The sequence below is a fragment of the Metopolophium dirhodum genome, chromosome 1 (assembly GCF_019925205.1).
Source record: "Metopolophium dirhodum isolate CAU chromosome 1, ASM1992520v1, whole genome shotgun sequence".
NCBI classification, from domain to species: Eukaryota; Metazoa; Arthropoda; class Insecta; order Hemiptera; family Aphididae; genus Metopolophium; species Metopolophium dirhodum.
In genome coordinates, this window is record NC_083560.1 from 112,263,220 (window position 1) to 112,283,568 (window position 20,349).

Below are 20,349 nucleotides of genomic sequence, written 5' to 3' on the forward strand. Positions count from 1 at the left end.
TAGGTAGTTTAATTTTTTGTAACACGATGGACATAATATAATAGTATTAAACGATAAAAGTTTAAATGAAACAGGTTGTTTAATCATTAAATTGTACTCACATTTTTATTATTAAAAAATATTATAACTAACATCTAAAATGCATTGAACGAAGATAAGTTAGAAACTTTTCTGCTAATGGCTTTCAACAAAAAAATATCCAATATTATGGGTAGAATCTGTTAAACAATTGAAAAATAAAACTAAATTGTTTCAAAGTGAGCTTGATTATTTCAGTGTCAGATGTTTTAAAGTAAATTAATAAAACTAAAATAAATACCACCTATTTATCTAATATTAATCAATTCTTTAGTGTATGGCTACTATAATCATAAGATTTAAAAACAAAATTGTACTGCAATTGTATCGACTGAACAGGACGAATAAATGGGGTTTCGAATTGACAGTAGCAATTTAAATAGTGGGCAGTGAAAAAAAATAAAAATTGGTACTGTCGTTACACAAATAATAAGTTGGAATGTTACCTGGACGATATTGGCGTAACGGATTCAACTTATAACGCGGAAAGTCAAACGTTTTCCCGGGACATTTTCAAACGGTGGTGGCAGCGCGAGTGAGCGGGCTTGCGCGTTCGGCAGACGAGTGACTCAAAAAAAAAAAAAAAACGTCAAGCGACGACCGAAACGTCCAAAGGGCGCTGCTGTGTGTGTGTGTGTGTGTGTTGTTGAGGAGGACGAGGAGGAAGACAACGACGACGACGACGACGACAGCCGCCGACGGCGTAACAGAGCACACTGGCGCGCGTTGGTCGTCACACTGCGGACGACGGCGACAGCCGTACGGTATTTATCGTGACGGATAAAACGAATAAGATAAAAATGAATAATAATAATCTAGTTGCTCGATGGCGATATGTATTTTAAAGACCACCGAACGACGCATAAAAATAATATTACTAAACGTACTAGAAAATAAAATTCGACGGTGGACGGATGACGATTATCGTGTGTAACAAATACTGGTTCGTCGTTGTCGCTGTTGTCAGTTTATTTTTTTTTTTTCCATTATATCCCCCTTCGCCGTTTTACTACACTCACACCCGTTCGCGAACGCACACGTACACGACGGGAACACGCTCACGCACGCACGCACACAACGACGGCTGATAATCTCGGCGGCTGTAGTGGCGGCGGCAGCGGGTAGTACGAATAATAATAATAATTGTCGCCGGGGCCAACGCATACATGCAAACGCACGCACGTACGTACGCACAAGCACACATAAGGCGCGTGCACGCACGCACTGACGTGCACGGCCGCACAGAAACCGTGAATAATAATAATACTGTGCCTCCACCCGCGACCCGCGTTCCATACGGACTACGTCATCAAAACGACGGCGGCTTCAACAGCATTACGTATTGTAGTAATAATATTACAATATAGGTACAACGCACAACAGAGGCAGGACCATATTATATTAAGGAGATTCAAACAAACAGTAAAAATATCAACCAAAAAAAACAACCAAAAATTATAAACAAAAAAATGTATAGGTATAATAATTGATAAATCATAACAATGATTGTTTTCACCATTATGCTCCAATTCTTTCTTTCTTTATTGACATTGGCCATTGACTGTTTTACATTAATAAGCAAGAAAGATTCCTATTATAATAAAAAAAAAAACAAATTAATACGAATACCGGTATACAAGTAAGCAATAATGTAACAAATTTAGTATAATATACAAATGTAAAAAATAAATATATTAAAATTACATTAAATTGTTTTTATTTAGGTACCTATACCTAATCCCTATGTCATAAATTGTATTATGTACAGTGCCTTGTAGCCTTAAATAGCATGAATGTGATGGCTAGATAATATTTGTATCTGGCACTAACAACAGTACCTAGTACTATATACTGACTATATACTACTGATTAATAAATAATAATAGATATACTAGGTAATGGGTATACCGTATAAGTAAATAGGTACTAATATAACTTGCAACTACTGTCTAATATTTACTCTATGCCGCGTCAATCCCAAAAGTAAAACAATGCTTTACTCCTGGAGGTCTTCGTAAGTTACGTAAATTTCATTGTTAGAAATGTCTAAAGTAACAACTAGGTATTTCCATTTTTTTTTCAATAGGGTCGTATTTGTATATTTCTGATGTACAACAATAACCACGAGTGTCAAATAATGTCGATAAAATGTACTATAGTCAAAAACAAACACATGGAATTATGAAAACAAATTTGAATAATTTAGAATTGATATATTTCACATTTGAGTTTTATTGGTGTTGGTACCTGATCTCATTTGTAGTTAATCTTAATGCTTTTAAGTTAATAGCATCGAAGTCAACATTTTAACTATAATAGTATCTACCAATCATAGATGACAATTGGACCACACCTACTTTTTAAAATTTATTTTAGTAAAATATGAATTACCTGTATACACACTTTCGACATTGTGTTATGCAGGTACCTACAATTTTTTTATCTTTTTAAATAAGATCATGTTTGTTTTGGAGATTGTCAATGGTCGGGTAAAAATGCATCTAATAGGAACATAACATAAACATATTTATACTTTGATAAATATTTTTGTTGCAAAGTAAAAGGGCATCCCATTTAATCTTTATATTTAAATTAGTGGAAAGTTTTTTTTTCTACATTTGTATAGTTCAGCTTGTGCAACATGTTCATCAATCTTCATTCTTCAGTGAATAAACCCCTACCAGTTTAAAGAATTCAGTTTTTTTTTCGATATTAAAATGTAGAAACGTTGAAGAAACATTTAAAATTGAATGGAATAGTACTTATTATTAATTGATTAATTAATCAATTGTAAAATAAATATGTATTCGAAATCGTAAATCACGGTAAGACGATATGCATGAAAATGTAGTTAAAAAAAAATTATATCAAATTTGGTTATAATACTTATTCATCCATTAAAGTTTATAGTGATTTGGATATTGGCTGATTATAGTTAATAATTATCACTTCATAAAAATACTCCACTGTAGTCTATATTATGTGTAAGGTAGGTAACTATACAACTAACTATATAACTAACTATATAGTAATATGTCTTTTATTATTATCGATATTCAATTTTTTTTTAATTTGTATTTTTAATTAAGATGACTATTATATGATTATTGTTGATTATATATTTAAAAAAGAAATTGTATATTTTCTATTTTACTACATCTGTTACACCTTGTATATATTGTAATATCTATACTATGATATGCTGTATATAGGCTTTATAAATACACGAAAATAGTAGTAACCAAGAACCATTGTACAAACTAAGAAAAAAAATGCTTATACAAAAAATGATACTCCCTCGCCTCTATACACGGTACTGTACACAATTATATTGAAAATGAAATCATGTTAAGTACCTAGTCAAAGAATAAAGAACAACGTTTTAAAATATTTATATTATTTTAACTTGATACTTATAACCTATTCTAAGCTTCATTAAGAGTGTTGACAAATAGTTTTGAAATGTTAAATTATTTTCTCTTCTAAGTCCTAATTAATGTGTTGAGTAAAAAACCACTGATAAGAATCGGAGTATCGGACTCGTATACATCCAAGGCCTCCGAGATGAACAATGATAATTGATGATAATATGACGTCAATAAAAATGTATATCATATAATATATTAAAATAAGTAGGTACATTAGGTACAATATACTTGCGTTTACCTAACTATAGTAACTAAACGTAAGGATAATAATATATGTTATACCGTTTATCAAATCCATAAGAAATGTGTCACTTAATATAATACGACGTTCAGTAAAATTACTTTGAACAGTATAATATAGACCAGGCGCAGCCTGCAGTAGTACTGGTACACCTTTACATAATATTATAAATTATACGATTTGACTACGGGATCGTCGTTGCAGCTCTCAACAAACAAATATATATATATTTTGTACCTTGTTTGTTATATAGATGATTATTATTATTATTGTATGTTATAGATCGTGTCGATTCTTTTTCTTCTCGGGTCGTTGCTCCGCGTCGTAGTTTCTATAATATACACTATACCGTTCTATGAGTGGTGAGAGTAGGGGGGTACATCAACCTACTAATATACTACCTACTGCATATATATATATTATGTATTTTACTATTAAATACACGTGTATCGTGTATGGTATATACTATATAGGTATAGATTTTTTATTTATATATAAATAATGATATAATATACACGTGTATAGGTATTAGGCATTAGCAACTAGCAAGACTACGACCGTACGACGCATGCATTCTGTCCGTCCGGTTAGGTCGGTGGGTCTAACTCGGGAAGGCATGTGTCGTTTAGGGAAATTCTGAGGACGCAAACTGGACATAATATTATGATCGTGAAGAAGAGTGGAATTTGTATTATTTTTATTTTATTTTAATACTGTCACTATAATATAATTCATTGTACTATTCGCTATAGTCTATAAATATGTACATCATACATAATGCTTTAAATAATTGTATTAAGTCTATAAGAATTTTATTTCAAATTGGAAAGTATATAATATGCTTTGCATACTATATTTAAATATATATTCTAGCTAGTAACTATACTACAGGTACGACAATCTGCTGTATATAATCACCAAACATAAATAGGTAGAATGAATAATATAATTATACTGTTTTAGAACTACGAACAACTTCAGTTGTCCAAAACAATTTTAATACAATAATATAATGTCATTTGTGAATATACTTAATTACTTAAATGCAATTATAAGTAGATAAATATATTACAAGTACCTACATGGATAATAAAAACATAGATAGGACATAACGAATTCATTATGTGTTAGTTTTGCAGTCCAACTTGATGAGAAATCGAGGCCGTTTGTTTACATTTTTATACGTATGATTACATCTATATAGATAATCATATATATATAAATATAGGTAGGTATACTTTTTTGGTCTCAATTCGTATAATTTCATTCTTCAGCAATAAGACGTTCTGTCCTATCCATGTCTTTATTATTTATGTATAAGTAGTATTTTATTATTGTGGATAAGTGTTAACTTGAAGTGTCTACTAAGAACTAACTATATAAATATGATACGCTGTACGTCTAAAGATACCGTAAATTATTTTGAATTATAACTAAATAATTCAAAAATTAGTTTACTTTTTAAGTAGGAGTGCCTCCAAGGTAAAGCTTATCTAATAACACTTTTTATTTCAATTAAATATTGTTATATTATGAGAAATTTTTATTGTAAATATTTACATACTATTTTTTCCAAAATAAAATTTAAAAAAAAACTTAAAATTTGAATTTTTACTATCACGTCGAAATTCGTCATGTAACAGTTATCATTTTATAGAATTTTGATGATGAATTGATAAAATATTGATTTGGTGTATTTTATGCATGACAACGTGTATAGATAAGCCAAGAAAATTCCAGAGTCCTGAAAGACTGGTAACGTTTATTCGGTGGAAAGAGGAATGGCCACAAAAACATCATATAAATTGTTAATACATAGCTTATACAGTTACCTAATAATTACAAAATTCTAGTTATTATTATGGATGATGGTACTCAGTCAAAATAGCTAAACCAAAATAATTGTTTCTTCTATCGATTTAACGTTGGTTTTGACTTATAACTTTATAAGTTAGCTATAAGTTAATATTAGTTATTAATAATACCTATAATATAATCAACGTTCGTAAAGTTCAGCTCACTGTCGACACTGTGTAATGTGATATACTATGTACATCCAAAAATGTGTACATTAATTACAAAAAGTGACTATAAAATGCAGTTTACGAGACAAAAATAGCATAGCGTGAATTGGTATCATTGTACAAACGTCCGCCACAAATCAAAAATAGTAGTAGACAAAAACAAAATAAATTAAAATAACTCCGTGATGAGAAATAAAACCATCATTGCACCTAGTATAGACTATAGAGGCTAGAGACTATTCCCAATTTATTAAATTACCTATATTACTATATAAGATACTAATTTAATTAGATTATTGTAATCTGGTATCTATTGACTACAAAGAAATTTCAAAATGTCTGTTCGGAATTTCAATTATTATTTATAATATACAATTTAAATTAAAAGAATAAAAACGATTTTTATTAAAAATTTTTAAATTTAAATATTTTGTCCTTGGATATTTAACATAGAATCACGCCTAACACTATGATACTAATATCACCGTGGTTATATTACAGTGGCCTGAAGGGGTTCTATACAGAGATGGTAGGTATATCGTATATGACATATATTAGAACATGATCTAAGGGAAATAAACTCGTGATATTGTGATTTGTGACTTATAATTTTATAATCATAAAACCAGCTTTTGGTGTAATCACGACCGAAGTTTAACACGGGAAAAAGGGTTTTTTTGCCGTGGGGGGGGGGGGAGAAGAGTACTACAAAAAGACTGAGTGCGTCCATTAAATACATATAAAATAAACATAATAATATAGGAGAGAACGTCAGGCAAAGAAAAACAACTTAAGTAAGGTAATAGTCCTAAGTTTTAAAGTTTCCTGATACATTTCTATTGTGTATGTAATAATATGTATGTGTCATAACTCATGTGTGTGTGCGAGTGTGAGTACAGAATTGTATAACACGCTGCTTATATTTCCGTTTCTCGGTAAATGCGATTATCGAAACCTTATTTGTAAAAAAGTGATTCGATAAAGCTATTATAATGTACCCGGGACCCATGGGCGCCTGCAATACTTCGATGGCGCAGCGTACAGGCCGCGAATCGGAATAATACATTTTACGTGTAGGATGTGTTGAACCGTAAATAATATTTATGAAATAAAAATTCCAATCAAAAGTAAAACACCCATTTTAACTTTATACTAAAGTACCTTAATATAGTTTTTTTCTCGTTGATCGAAATTTAAATGTAGCTAAACTCACTAGAGTAATTTTTAATTCTGTATGACTGTTTAAATCGATATATTAGGTATTGGTTTTAAACATAAAATTGTTGTGGTTAAAAAACCACTATTTTACCAAATTAACTGGTTATTTTAATATTCTTAAGACTTATAAAAATAATAATTATAGAGACTTGAATTTTCATTTATTTAAATATTTTACCCACGGAAATTAATTTTTAAAAAATGTCATCTATTCTTGCAATGCCGTATCCAAAAATTTTTCTGGTGGGGGGGGTTTCCAAAACATGTATATTGTATTTTTATTGAATTTAGATTTTAATATTTGTTTAAAAATAATACTTATTTTAAGGAGGATATTACGGGTGGGGGGGTCTTGACCCCCTGAACCCCCTCAAATATGGCTTAAGACTCAAATACTCAGTATAGATTTTTCTGAGCAGATCGTTGAATGTATTAATTCTACAATGTGTTTTTTTATTTTTATTTTTGTGTCTATCTTCACCTTTTAGGACAGTAAAAATGCTTGAATTTTCTTCAACAGTATCTTTTCTGATAGGAAAGTGAATCTAGTTGGTATTTTGTGGGTCAAAAATAAAAAATTCCTAATAGTTTTCGAAAGTGCAGGGAAAAATAAAAGAATAATTAAGGAAAAACAGAAATTTTTACCCAAAATCGGTTATTGACAAAATCGATTTTGGTTTTTGGTAAAACTCTAAAACAAATGACTGTAGATACATACAATTTTCACTGGTTCTTTATATTAGCATTTTCTATACACGATTCAATTTTCAAAAATATTAATTTCTTTTAAGCTGTTTACGGACATTTTCAGTTTCCAATTTTAGATTTTGAGCGGAGCGATGAATGTTGATTTTACAATGATGTGTGTTTTTTTATTTGTGTGTGTGTACACGATTAGTAGTCGAAATAATGCTTGGATTAAAATATTAAAAATATATAGGAACAATTTTATAAGCATTTAAAGTTGATTTTTGACAACATTTATCAAAATTAAAATTTAAAAATGATTTTGTTGTTAAAAATTTATAAAATGTTCAACTTTTATAGCTAAGGTTTGAACACTTACAATAAGATTCCTCGTAAAATGGTTATACTGTAACCAAAAAATATCAAAAATATTAAACATTTTTAGATTTTGAGTGGAACAATAAATGTATTGATTTTACAATGATGTGTTTTTTTTTTCATTTTTTTTTTTTTTGTGTATCCACTATAAGTAGTCGAAATAATGCATAGGTTTTCAACTTCACTATCTTGTTCAATGGGAAAGTGAATATTGTTGGTGCACTGAGGAGGTCAAAATTTAAAATTCCCAACAGTTTTCAAAAGCGCCGTGAAAAACAAAAGAAAAATTAAGGAAAAACGTGAATTTTTACGCAAAATCTGTTTTCAACAAAATCGATTTTGGTTTTTGGTGTAACTCTAAAACAAATTAACGTATATACATGACATTTTCACTGGTTGTTTATATTTGCATTTTCTATACACGATAAAATTTTAAAAATATTTTAATTAATTTTGAACTGTTTAGGAACATTTTCAGTTTTCAATTTTATTAGTATTTTTTTCTATGGATGTCGATAAAACTTTATTTGTTGGGTAAAAAAGCTTGAAAATTTAGTACAAGGCTCCTACTATATTGCTACAATGATATTTGAAAAATCCTTAGTCAAAGTTTATATTTATAAGCATTCAAAGTTCAAATATTGACAAAATACGGAAAAATCACGAAAATTAGCAAATTATTTTGAGTTGAGAATTCATAAAAATTTATAAAATTGAATACAAGATTCTTCATAAGTTTGTCTACCTTTATCAAAAAAAAAATGTCTACACGCAAATCAAATTAAATTTTTATGAACGTTTGAAGTTCATATTTTTACAATATTGGATGTTCACTCGATATCTTATGTAGCGATTTTCTAATTTTGTTATAATTAAAAAAACGAATAGCCATAGACATTTGAGATTTATATCATATATTTATTTTATCAATTCCTATACTTTATAAAATTTCCAAAATATTTTGATTTTTTTTTAGCTGTTTACGGACAATTTAAAATTAAAATTTTTTGGTTTTGTTTTCTATAAATATCAATAAAATTTTATTTGTTCGGCCAAAAAGTGTGAAAATTTAATACAAGGCTCTTAATATATTTTCGCAATAGCAGTTAAAAAATATTAAATATACATATGCATTATTTCTTTTTATAAGCATTTAAAGTTCGAAATTTTACGAAATTTATCAAATTATTCAGTAGTTAAAAATTTATAAAATGTTCAACTTTTATAGCTAAGGATTGAAAATTTAAAACAAGGTTCCACGTAAATAGGTAAATATATAAATTACTTTATTCACAATAATATCATCAAATATACTAAGTAATATCATAGGCTGACTGACCGTTTTCGCTCAGAATCGTTTTTCTAATACAATGATATTATATCATTGAATTCAAATTTAACACCATCCATTACAGTGACCCACTTGTAACTTACCGTACTGCAGAGTGACATTCACTCACCCACTTTATTAGTCTTAGTTTTATTGTAACATAAATTTGCAATTTTTATAACGAAGACTGGAAAGTTGAATATAGGTTAGTTTAATAAAATGAAGTTAATTATAAACAATTAATGTAGGTAATTAAATAAAATATGGGTAGAGCTGTAGAGGTACCTATTTCAACAGAACCGGTGCTAGGGGAGGACAAATGGGACATATGTCCAGGGCCCCACGATTTTTAATTATCATCTTAATACCGTGAAACACATTTTACATTAACAAATTATAAATCTATACATTTATTATTCTATTTTACTCATGTATAATATTAATATTATTCCTATAATCAGTTATTTGGAAAACGATAGCTAAATTTAACCATAGTACAAAGTAAATCGTTATCGATACGACGAAGGAGTTATATTTGAACGATACTCGCCGAGTAGGATTGTAGATATAGGTAATACTATAATTAATAATATAAATATTTATTATCTCTATAGTTATTGTTTGGAAAGGCTTTCCGCATATTGCCGTATGCCCGTATTATAGAAGGGACAAGAGTTATATATTCTTAAAATATTTATTTGATTATCTAATATTATATGTTCGACATTTGAGTATTTGACTGCAATCCGCTTTGCCCCTTACAGTATTTTTTCAACAATTTCTGCATAATATCATAAAAGTAAGTTTTATTTTAATTATTATTACAATTTAGTTTATAGTATAGCCGTATTAAATAATATGTACCTACTGCGTGCGTATCTAGTGTATCAGGATTAGTTTTAATGTATTTTATTGTTTACCGCCGCCGCGTATCTAGATATTAAACAAAACAATTTATAATTTCATTCACACATTTTGATGAATTTATTAATTTGTATTGATGGTGTTATAAGTTGTAGTTATTAAAATAAATATAAATTAATAAAATAATAAGCACCCACGAATTTATTAACTTATAATTTTCAACACATACGTATTATTTTATTATTTGTAAATAATTTTGTGTTCACACATTAGAATAAAAAAAAGAATAAGAATAACCTAATATTATTATTTTTAATGTTTAAAATTCAAATAAAAACATAATTTTTTTTTAAACAATTCACAATTTAAAAAAGCTAGAATTTTGCCCTCCTCTTGGTACCTGTTACCTATGTCCAGGGCCCCGCATACCTAGCGCCGGCACTGTACTTAAAGTCTTAAAGACCAAATATGAATATGTAGAATAATTAAGTAAGGTAGGTTACATAACTATAAGCTAATATGATTATTCAGCACAATAACATTTTAACATTTGGTTTTTGTAGCCAAAGTTAAGTGGATGTCAGCGCACTATTTGTTTTCTCTCTCTGGCCCACGCGCAACATAGACAAAACGCATTAACGCAGAATCATTTTTTCTATGTTTTTAAGTAATGTTGGAGTAAAATCACACATTACAAAAAAAGATAGGTAGAGAATAATGTTTTTGAGAAAATGACATATTCGACCTTCAAAATAAACAAAAAACTGTTGTAAATTTAAATTATGTTTAAATTGTTTTAAGACAATATTTAGACAAACAGATGTTATTCCCTCAAAAATATTATTCTCTATATTTTTTGTAATAGATAAGATTACCAGTGGTGTATTGGTAAATATATTTATGGGTATACGCACCAATAAAATATGTATGTAACCTAAACGATTAAATTATATCATCGTATATATTATATAACGTTATTGCAGCTCAATTAGTACATAGTTTTTAACATTATTTTATTAATTTTTGTATAATGTAACAATAGAAAATAAAACAAAATCAACTCGAATGTCAAAAAAATTAAAATTATAATAACATTATTATTATAGGTACAATCTATAGAATTTTCCACAAAGATTTTTTGAATTCAATATTGGGCTTACTAAATTGAACTTAAAGTCTTAAAATACATTAAACACAACGCATATTGTTATATAACTTATATTCAATACCTACTTCAATTGATAAATAATTCATTAATACATAAATTCATTAATACGAATAACGTTTTTTTCCTATATGAAATATTAAATAAATTTTAAATCTTATTTGGTTTTCTGGTTATTTTGGAAGCGTATACCCGTAAAATAAGATTTTACATTGGATATACGCCGAAAATCGAAAATCTTCTGATGGGTATACGGCGTATACCCGCGTACCCGTACCAATACACCACTGAAGATTACTTAAAATCATAGAAAAATGATTCTGCGTAAATGCGTTTTGTCTTTGTTACGCGTGGGCCAGAGAGGGAAAACAAAGAGTACGCTAACATCCTCTTAACAAAAAACTTGTATAATATCTAATAAGTATATACTATGTTCATATACTAATTCATGTACCTATATCCAGTTGTTATTTTAAATAAAAGTGTTATTGTATAATGTGTATACATATTTTGTTTGAATATATTATTTTATTATACACTCATTGATGGTAAGTAATGGTGTAAGTAAGTACTTATTTATGGTGTATATTAATATTATTATGTATTAAATACTAATTGATGTATTGTTATTATATACATTTTAGGTTAAAATAATATTGTTGAGATTGTGTAGGTACTTATAATGTAAAATTTAGAATAATAGAATATAATGAAATCGTGTGTAGGCTTAGGAGGGGGAACAATGCCCTCCACAGGTTTTATTACCTACAAACAGTCTGCAGCAATAATAGTCTATCACAATTTACGTCACTGTTACTCATAATTCTGTGGTACTTCATAAGTCATTATAATATTCAATATCAAATAATAATCAATAATTCGTAATAATAATCATGGAGTTGTAACGATATAAGTATCGTGGAAAATGCTTTATAATAATAATAATAATATATTACTGTGTCTGTCCTGCGCGGAGGTGAGCAAAGTATTGACTAACACAAAGCTTTTGTTTCTTGGCTGGCATTTTTTTTATTTAACAAAGTCTAGTTGAATTTGTTATTATAAGATAACACGTTTTAGAGTTTTAAATCTACGATGCATAATTTACCAACCAAGAATTAAAAACCGATGATTACTATGTAATTTTACTAATAGCTGTCATTATTGTTCATTATATCATCGACCGTCATTAGCAGGTACCTAACTATAATAGGTGAATATGGAAATAATTATCGAACCATCATTTATATTATATTATACTTTGTATGATTTGTATGCAAATTTGTAATACGTTAATTATTTCGTATTTCGTATTATGTACCTAATTTAGCAAACGACTATACCTTCTTGTTTATTTAAGTTTTATGGTTTTTGGAAGCTATTATTTCAACGTTCGAAAATACTTTTCACCTATATTTTATGTTCAACTATTTTCGTTTTCATTATTTTATACAATAATATGGCCGAAGTTAAAATAATGTAATAGTTAGGTCTAATCAGTTGCGTCGGAGAAGGGGGGGCAGAGGGAGCAATTGACCCCTCGGATAAAATCCAAGGGGGACAAAAGTATAAATTTGCCCCCCCTACCACATTAAAATTGAAGAGTAAAATACAATTGTAATTTACGCTTAATTTATACGTTTACGTATTCAAAATAAGTTTCATTTTCATGAATGTGCGTTATAATATTATTATTATTATCGATTTATTATTATAACATAATACATATAAACATATTGAGTAGTTTTTATAGACGTTTTCGGTCGGAGTGCTTTATCAAATATTTATAATTGGAAGTTCCACCAGTTCCGGATAGTGTTCACTGTTCTCACAACATACTTACAATATTGCTTAAACAGTTCACAGTAAAATTCATATTAAATATTTACTAAATTTAATTGTTTAAACACGTTACACTTACCTGCAATGGCTTTTCCCAATCCCCCAAAAAATATTAAAGACTTTTTCAAACCGAAAACAACACCTGTGAAAATTCAGGAACTTATACCTAACAAGGTAAGTTTAAGACATACTTTCAAATCAATTTGTTTTATTTGTTGTAATTATTATCTGTCCGGTAAAATAAAATTATAATGTAAAATTTAATTATAATGATTACCTCCTTGTATTTATAATAATATATTAATATTATGATATTATGTATTTATGTCAACTGTACACACCCGAGATTATTATGCTTTTTTAATTTTACTAAAATGATTAATTATTAATTAATGATGGGTTAAAAGCAGGTTTTTGTATCTAGTTGCCTTAATTTAAATAGTTTCCAGTGTAATGTTTATATTTTCCAACCAAAATTAAAAAGAATATTTTATACTTACCTAATAAAATTTATATTTTGAGTAGATCTTATAAGAATTTTACTGTTTTCTTTGAATATAATATTTCACTTACAATAGTTTCATACTACTAACTGCTGTACGGACTACAGTCTACAGATTAGTTTGTGTTAAAGAAAAAATTTAAAAAACTTTTTAAATAAACAATGACAGTATTATATTAATAAATGCATGCATTTAGTGCTGTTTGGGCATTTATGTCTCTGATTCAGCTCTACGTTGTTAGAAAAAGTATATTATAGGTACTGAAAAGGGCACAATTTTTTTTCAGGAGTCAGAGATAGAACAGGATTTACAAAATAATATCAGTAATGTCACCTCAACATCTTCAATTTCAAAAAAAGTAGTCAACCCATTCTTCCTATAATTGAAACAAAAAATCAACCATCAAATAATTTTATTTTTCCAAAACACAAAAAAAGATCATTTTGTGCAAAGTGGTTTGAAATGTTTGCCTGGCTTCATTATGATGAATCTAAAGATCGTGCATTTTGTTTTGATTGTATTTCATTTTATTATAAGACAAATAATAAATTAAATAAACATACAGAGTTATCTTTTATAGTAGATGGTTTTAATAATTGGAAAAAAGCATCTGAAAAATTTCAATCCCATGAAAACAGTAAAATGCACGTCAACTCTATATATTTTTTTTAAGTATTAATACTAATGTATCAGTCGTTTCTTTATTATCAAAACAAAAAATTGAAGAACAAAAAAATGCATCTACAGCCTTATTAACAATTATTAGTACTTTGCGGTACCTTAGTCAGATGGGAATAAGTATTAGAGGTCATTCTAATAATGATGGCAATTTTATTTCCTTATTAGAAGAAAGATGTATAGATGTTCCATGCTTAAGATATTGGATACAACAGAAAAATAATTGGCTTAGTTCAGATATTCAGAATGAAATACTAGACCGTCTAATCCTTGTTAACTAATATTATTATACTATTATATTTATTTTAATAAATGCAATAAAATACAAACGTAAGATTTATTATTTTATTACAATTAATAAAAAGATTATATTACTTGCTACTTTTCAATCAAAGATTATTATTAGAGCTGGGCCGATACCGATATCCGATATTAGTATCAGCCGATATTGGTAATATCGGTTTAAGCGGCTATCGGTTTTTTTTCTGAACCGATATTAAAACCCACGATCTTAGAAGATAAGGTCGGACAACTTCCCACCTTCCCGCCTATTACAATATTTCCGCTTAATGAGACAAAAACATTTCCCAAGTTGCCGCAAAAGCGCTGCCAGTTAGACTTATTTTGAGGTTAATAACAATATTTATATGGCATTCGGGGTTATTTTTATGGACTATATTATTATATTATTTTCTCCGACTAGTTTGTTTATAATAAACTAGCTATTTTATATGGTCGAAGGTTATTTTATAATACTATAATGCCATAACATCAAAAAAAAGTCTGCAGGGCAGAGCTCAATTGTATAGCGGCCAAATTTTGAAATGGATTTGCCTCACTGTAAGCGGAATGCTGATAATGTATAGTTGTCCAACCTTATCTTCTAAGACCGTGATAAAACCGATATAATGCAGTCGCATATCAATTTGTATGTAATGGTGATGGTTATACCGATACCGCTATTTTTAGACATATTATGTAAACAACAAATGAAATGGTAAACACGGTAAACACGATGTAATTACAATTTAAATTCAATTTTGTTTATTTATTATTTAATTATTTCTCCTACTTACCGCAGTTATGATTATTGATTTTATTGGTAAATAGTAATTGATAGAGATAATATTATAATATAATAATCCAAAAATTATTAATTATTACCTATATCATTATTTATTATTGTTTATCAATAGTTAATAATTAATAGTTAAAACGTCCAAGCACACTGCTGTGGCCAATTAGTAGGCACCTATACCATTATTTCCCTATATTTTCATATTTTATCAGTCATAATGTTGTATACGTTTTTACGTTATGATGACAGTTATTACAAACGTTCTTATTATTAAAGATTGACAAATTAGCCTGTAATGCTTTATTAAATATACATAGAGTTATTAAAGTCCAAGTAATTATGCACTTTATTGTTACTTTAAAAATTGCCTACACTTTGTGGGTATTTTTATTTATTCATACGATCAAATTATTAAAAGCTAAATCTGTTACTGAAAAAAATATTGTTGACTTTGTGTGTGTGTGTGTGTGTGTGTGCGAGCGTGGGAGGATGGTGGATATTATCCTTTCGCGATATTTTGAGGTTGAATTTGAATTTGAATGAAAAACAAATATATTAAAAGTAAACTAAATTGATAATAATAATAATAATAATAATAATAATATTACGCACATTCATACATTCATGAAAATGAGAATACGTAACGTATAAATTAAACGTAATTTACGATTGTATACAATTTAATTTTAATGTAGTAGGGGGGAGGGGCAAAGGTATACTTTCCCCCCCCCTTGGATTATATCTGAGGGCTCAATCTACTTCCCCCCATTCACCGACGCCACTGGGCATTTACAAGTTTTTAATTAATATTATTAATTTGAGGACTACAATATTACAATTATAGCAGATATCTTAAAAATTATTATTATGTATTATGGTACTATATGTATGTAAATAATGTACCTATATTATAGTGTCTTAGATATATTTAAATATTTATAAGATAAGATAGGTACCAACATGAGGTAAGTATTGAATGAGAAGTAAATATATTAAAAAAAGTATATAGGTATAAGTAGTTTTGAGTTTATTACAATATATAGTAACTGGCAATATTGTTATAATTTTAAATTGTCAACTTATATAGGCAGTTGAATAAAATATTTTATAAGTCAATAATTGATATGCAATATGAATACTATACGTTAAAATCATCTTATTAAAATACCAATAAATACGCATAGGTACACACAGGTATTTTCTATCATAAATACAATATTTATTTATCCATTAATCATTGCAGCAGAAACATTAATACATAATGTCTAATGTCATTATTCAAACAACCGGCATTCGAAGTTCGGAGCTTGTGGTGCTTATTTAAACTAGGTACATAATTGCCGTCGACAAATAAGACCCTTTTTCCCCTAGCAAAACAGAGTGTTATCATCATCGTAGGTACTGTGGTTATACGATAAAGACAATTTATATCTATCCAATATTTGTCATTTTTTATTTTTTATTTAATTTTAATATGGTTTTTACTTTCTTAATTTTTAATCAAGCACCTATAAGTATGGTAATATTGAAATGAAAAAAGTCTAGTGTTAAATAGGAAAATAATAAAAATGTAACTCAGTAATGATTAGTAGGTGGGTAATTTAGCTAGCTTTAATATAAAATATTAATGAGAGAGATTTGGTATCACACCCAAGTATAATGATTTGAATCCATAAAAACGTCGGCATAAACAGTCCCAAAATGTATAATTTTTAACTTTTCTCCTTAAGTATGATAGCTAGAAAGTTCGTTTATAACTCATTAAAAAAGGATTATCAAGTGGATACAAAATGTGGAATTAAAAATTTAAAAAAAATTATATAATTTAGCGAGGCAGATTTCCGAAACTGGAGAACGGATTTTGGTGTTTGGGGTCTTGTTAGATTCACATTGGCTAGGAGAAGTGCAGTGAAGATTTTCAGAAGTTTATCTTCAATAGTTCATTCACTACAAAGCTGTAAAGCTGAAAAACATAAAAAAAACACCCAATAAAATGTTTAAATTTTTTTTAAGGTTCTGTAGTGAATCAACTATTAAAGATAAAGCTCTGAAAATCTTTACTGCACTTCTCCTAGCCAATTTGAACCTAACAAGACCCTAAACAACAAAATCTGCTCTCCTTATTTTAGTTAAGGTATTTTAGGTTTTCACCAAATATTCATTGGTAATAGTATTTATTAAACATGTTAAAATTTTCAATATCTTTTTGGCAATTTTCATGCTATTAATAGATATTTAAAAATATTAAATACAAAGATCCTAGCAAATTTTTCTTACAAAATTCCTCAAAATTAGGAAAATTTTCAAATTATTTTGTAGTTTAAAATTCATAAAATATTTAATTTAATCACCTTAAGTTTGAATATGCAATGCAAGATTTCTCATAAGTTCTTTTTTACAGAGACCGAAAAATTTCAAAAACGCAAAAAAATGTATAGACATTTCAGGTTAACAATTTGACTAAATTGGACTTTTATTAAGTTAAAAAAAGTTAATTGTTTTATACAACGCTAGTGTACTTAATTTTTATCCAACTCAAAACTAAATTATAGACTATATAGACATATATATATATATAGACATTTTTACTTTATACAGTATGTCCATATAAGTTAAATTCGAGTTTTATAAATTTTTAACTTTAAACAATTCACGGTAATATTTTTTGACATGAAAACGAAATAGACTAAAATAGTGAAATTAAATTAAATTAAAAACAAAATAAATTAACTCAACTTACTTCATAAAATGAAAAATTAATTCGTTAATTTCACGTTAATTGAAAAAGAAATGTATTAAGTTAACAGTTAAGTTAACAGTTAAGTTAATGAAAAGCCAAAAGTAACTAGTTAAGTTAAAAAAGTTAAAATAAAATTATCTTTTTAACTTAACCTTAACATTTTACTCGTTAATGACCAGCCTTTCTAAGAAGTATAACCTATTATCACACTTTTCTAACGCGGTATCCTTACGTTGGTATTGACTTATAAGTTAATAAGAGCTAGTAATATTATATGAAATTATCTTAGATCATAATATACAACGAATGGAGCTATGTGTGTGTTTCTCGTATACCGAGCCGTGTCCAACATAACCCCCCACCACCCATTTAATTTCAAGGTACAACGAGTTATTACGCATGCGTTTCGCCAACAATCACTATAAAATAACTAATAAGTGGGGGGTTATGTTGGACACAGCAAATGATTAAAGTAGCTCCATCCATTGTATATGATATAAGGAACTTATATTTTAATTATTAGTGATTAATAATAATAATATAATAATATATGCTATTTTTTTTTTTGGCAACAATTATTTCTACCTACCGGTAACATACCAGAAACTTTTTTAAAAATGTATTTTTTACCCCATCATAGTGATGAAATTATGTACCAAATTTAAAGTATGAAGTAGGTACTTATTATTTTTAATATTGGCAAAATGTAGGAACTTATATTCCATAATTATTTTATTATATTAATTTGTATTTGTAGATATATCCTGATTTCTTTCTAATTAGTATTAACTAAACAGTAATGCGTCGTATGTAACATTGTGATAGGTGGGCGTTGAATGTTGATGTTCCTATGTTATGTATGTATTCATATGTTTAAAAACAAAAAAATTGGCAGTGTTATGATTGCGTGTGGGCAGATTCTCCACGGAAAATTAGTATTCTGGAGAGTAGATAAAATATACATAAAAGCATTGCTTTTAGCGCATTTCTCTTTAATCCAGCCCATAATTTACTAGTTATTTACTTACATTTAACGTAGTACTATTTTAATTTTAATAATAACTTTATACGATTTATTGCATTATAATTTAAAGTCAAAGCTTTGATCACGATTTAGACGGTAGGTCTGATTGATTGTTTTCAACGTACTTATGAGGACGTAACACTGGTATTTGTTGTCTCCGTCTTACAAGTGCGTAACATGGAAAATTTAGGATCAGTAGAACACGTGTAGCTTCGTTAGTTTAGAAATTAGAGTAATTTACCTATTATGAAACTTGATGGTAAGAATATTATCGTGTTTGTATGTTGGTTTTTTTACAATAGTTAATTTTTTTAGCAAGTTATCCGTATATAATATACCGTAAATTAAAAATGCTCATAACTCACTTAAAAACTAAATTATCGTAAAAAACCAACGTAAAAACACAGATAGGTAGTGTTCTTACCATCAAGTTTCATAATAGGTCAATTCATTCTAATGTTTAAACTAACAAAGATACAAGTGTTCTGCTGAGCGTAAATTTGCTATGTTACGCACTGGTAAGACGGAGACAAAAAATACCAGTGTTACGTCCTCTTGATCAGTAATGTCCAATAATAAATGGAGTTTGGTCCATTAACATTTAATATTTTCTAATTATTTGTCATTAAGTAATAATATGATTTTACTTATAATTGTACGAAATATGAGAAGTTACAAGTATATATCGAAGTGTTTTGTTAATCGGAAATTGTATTTATAGTTTATTGTTAATAGGAAATTGATAATGATAAAGATAATACAACAGTATATAAATGCGCGATGGAACGCGTGTTGGAGATTATAAAAACAGTATTCTAAAAATGTTAGGTTAAGCGCTTAGAACCCATAAATTATTTCACACAATCACAGGCCTACGTAATATACATTTTTAGAAATTGTTATTTAATCCACTCGACATTTTCAAAATTATACAAATAGGTACCTAATATCTTAGTGGAATAAATACTTTATTTATTATATTAATTAATTAATTTAATTTTATGTGTAGGCTTTAGATGAAAAAATAATAATCAATATAATAGGTAATTATGGGTAGGTACAGCACTACAA

The 20,349-nt window shown here is 28.0% G+C and overlaps 1 protein-coding gene across 2 annotated transcripts in view; it reads right to left on the minus strand.

Annotated features, from left to right (window-relative positions):
• The window catches only part of LOC132934307 (uncharacterized), a 41,428-nt gene that overhangs the window by 7,672 nt on the left and 13,407 nt on the right, over positions 1–20,349 (minus strand). Inside the window, exon 1 of one of the 2 annotated variants that reach the window (XM_061000597.1) lies at positions 525–1,395. The exons of the other annotated variant lie outside the window; for it this stretch is intronic. The gene's annotated coding sequence lies outside the window, so the exon portion shown is untranslated. Of the gene's footprint in view, positions 1–524; positions 1,396–20,349 lie in introns of those variants that run through there. 2 annotated transcript variants of the gene reach the window in all.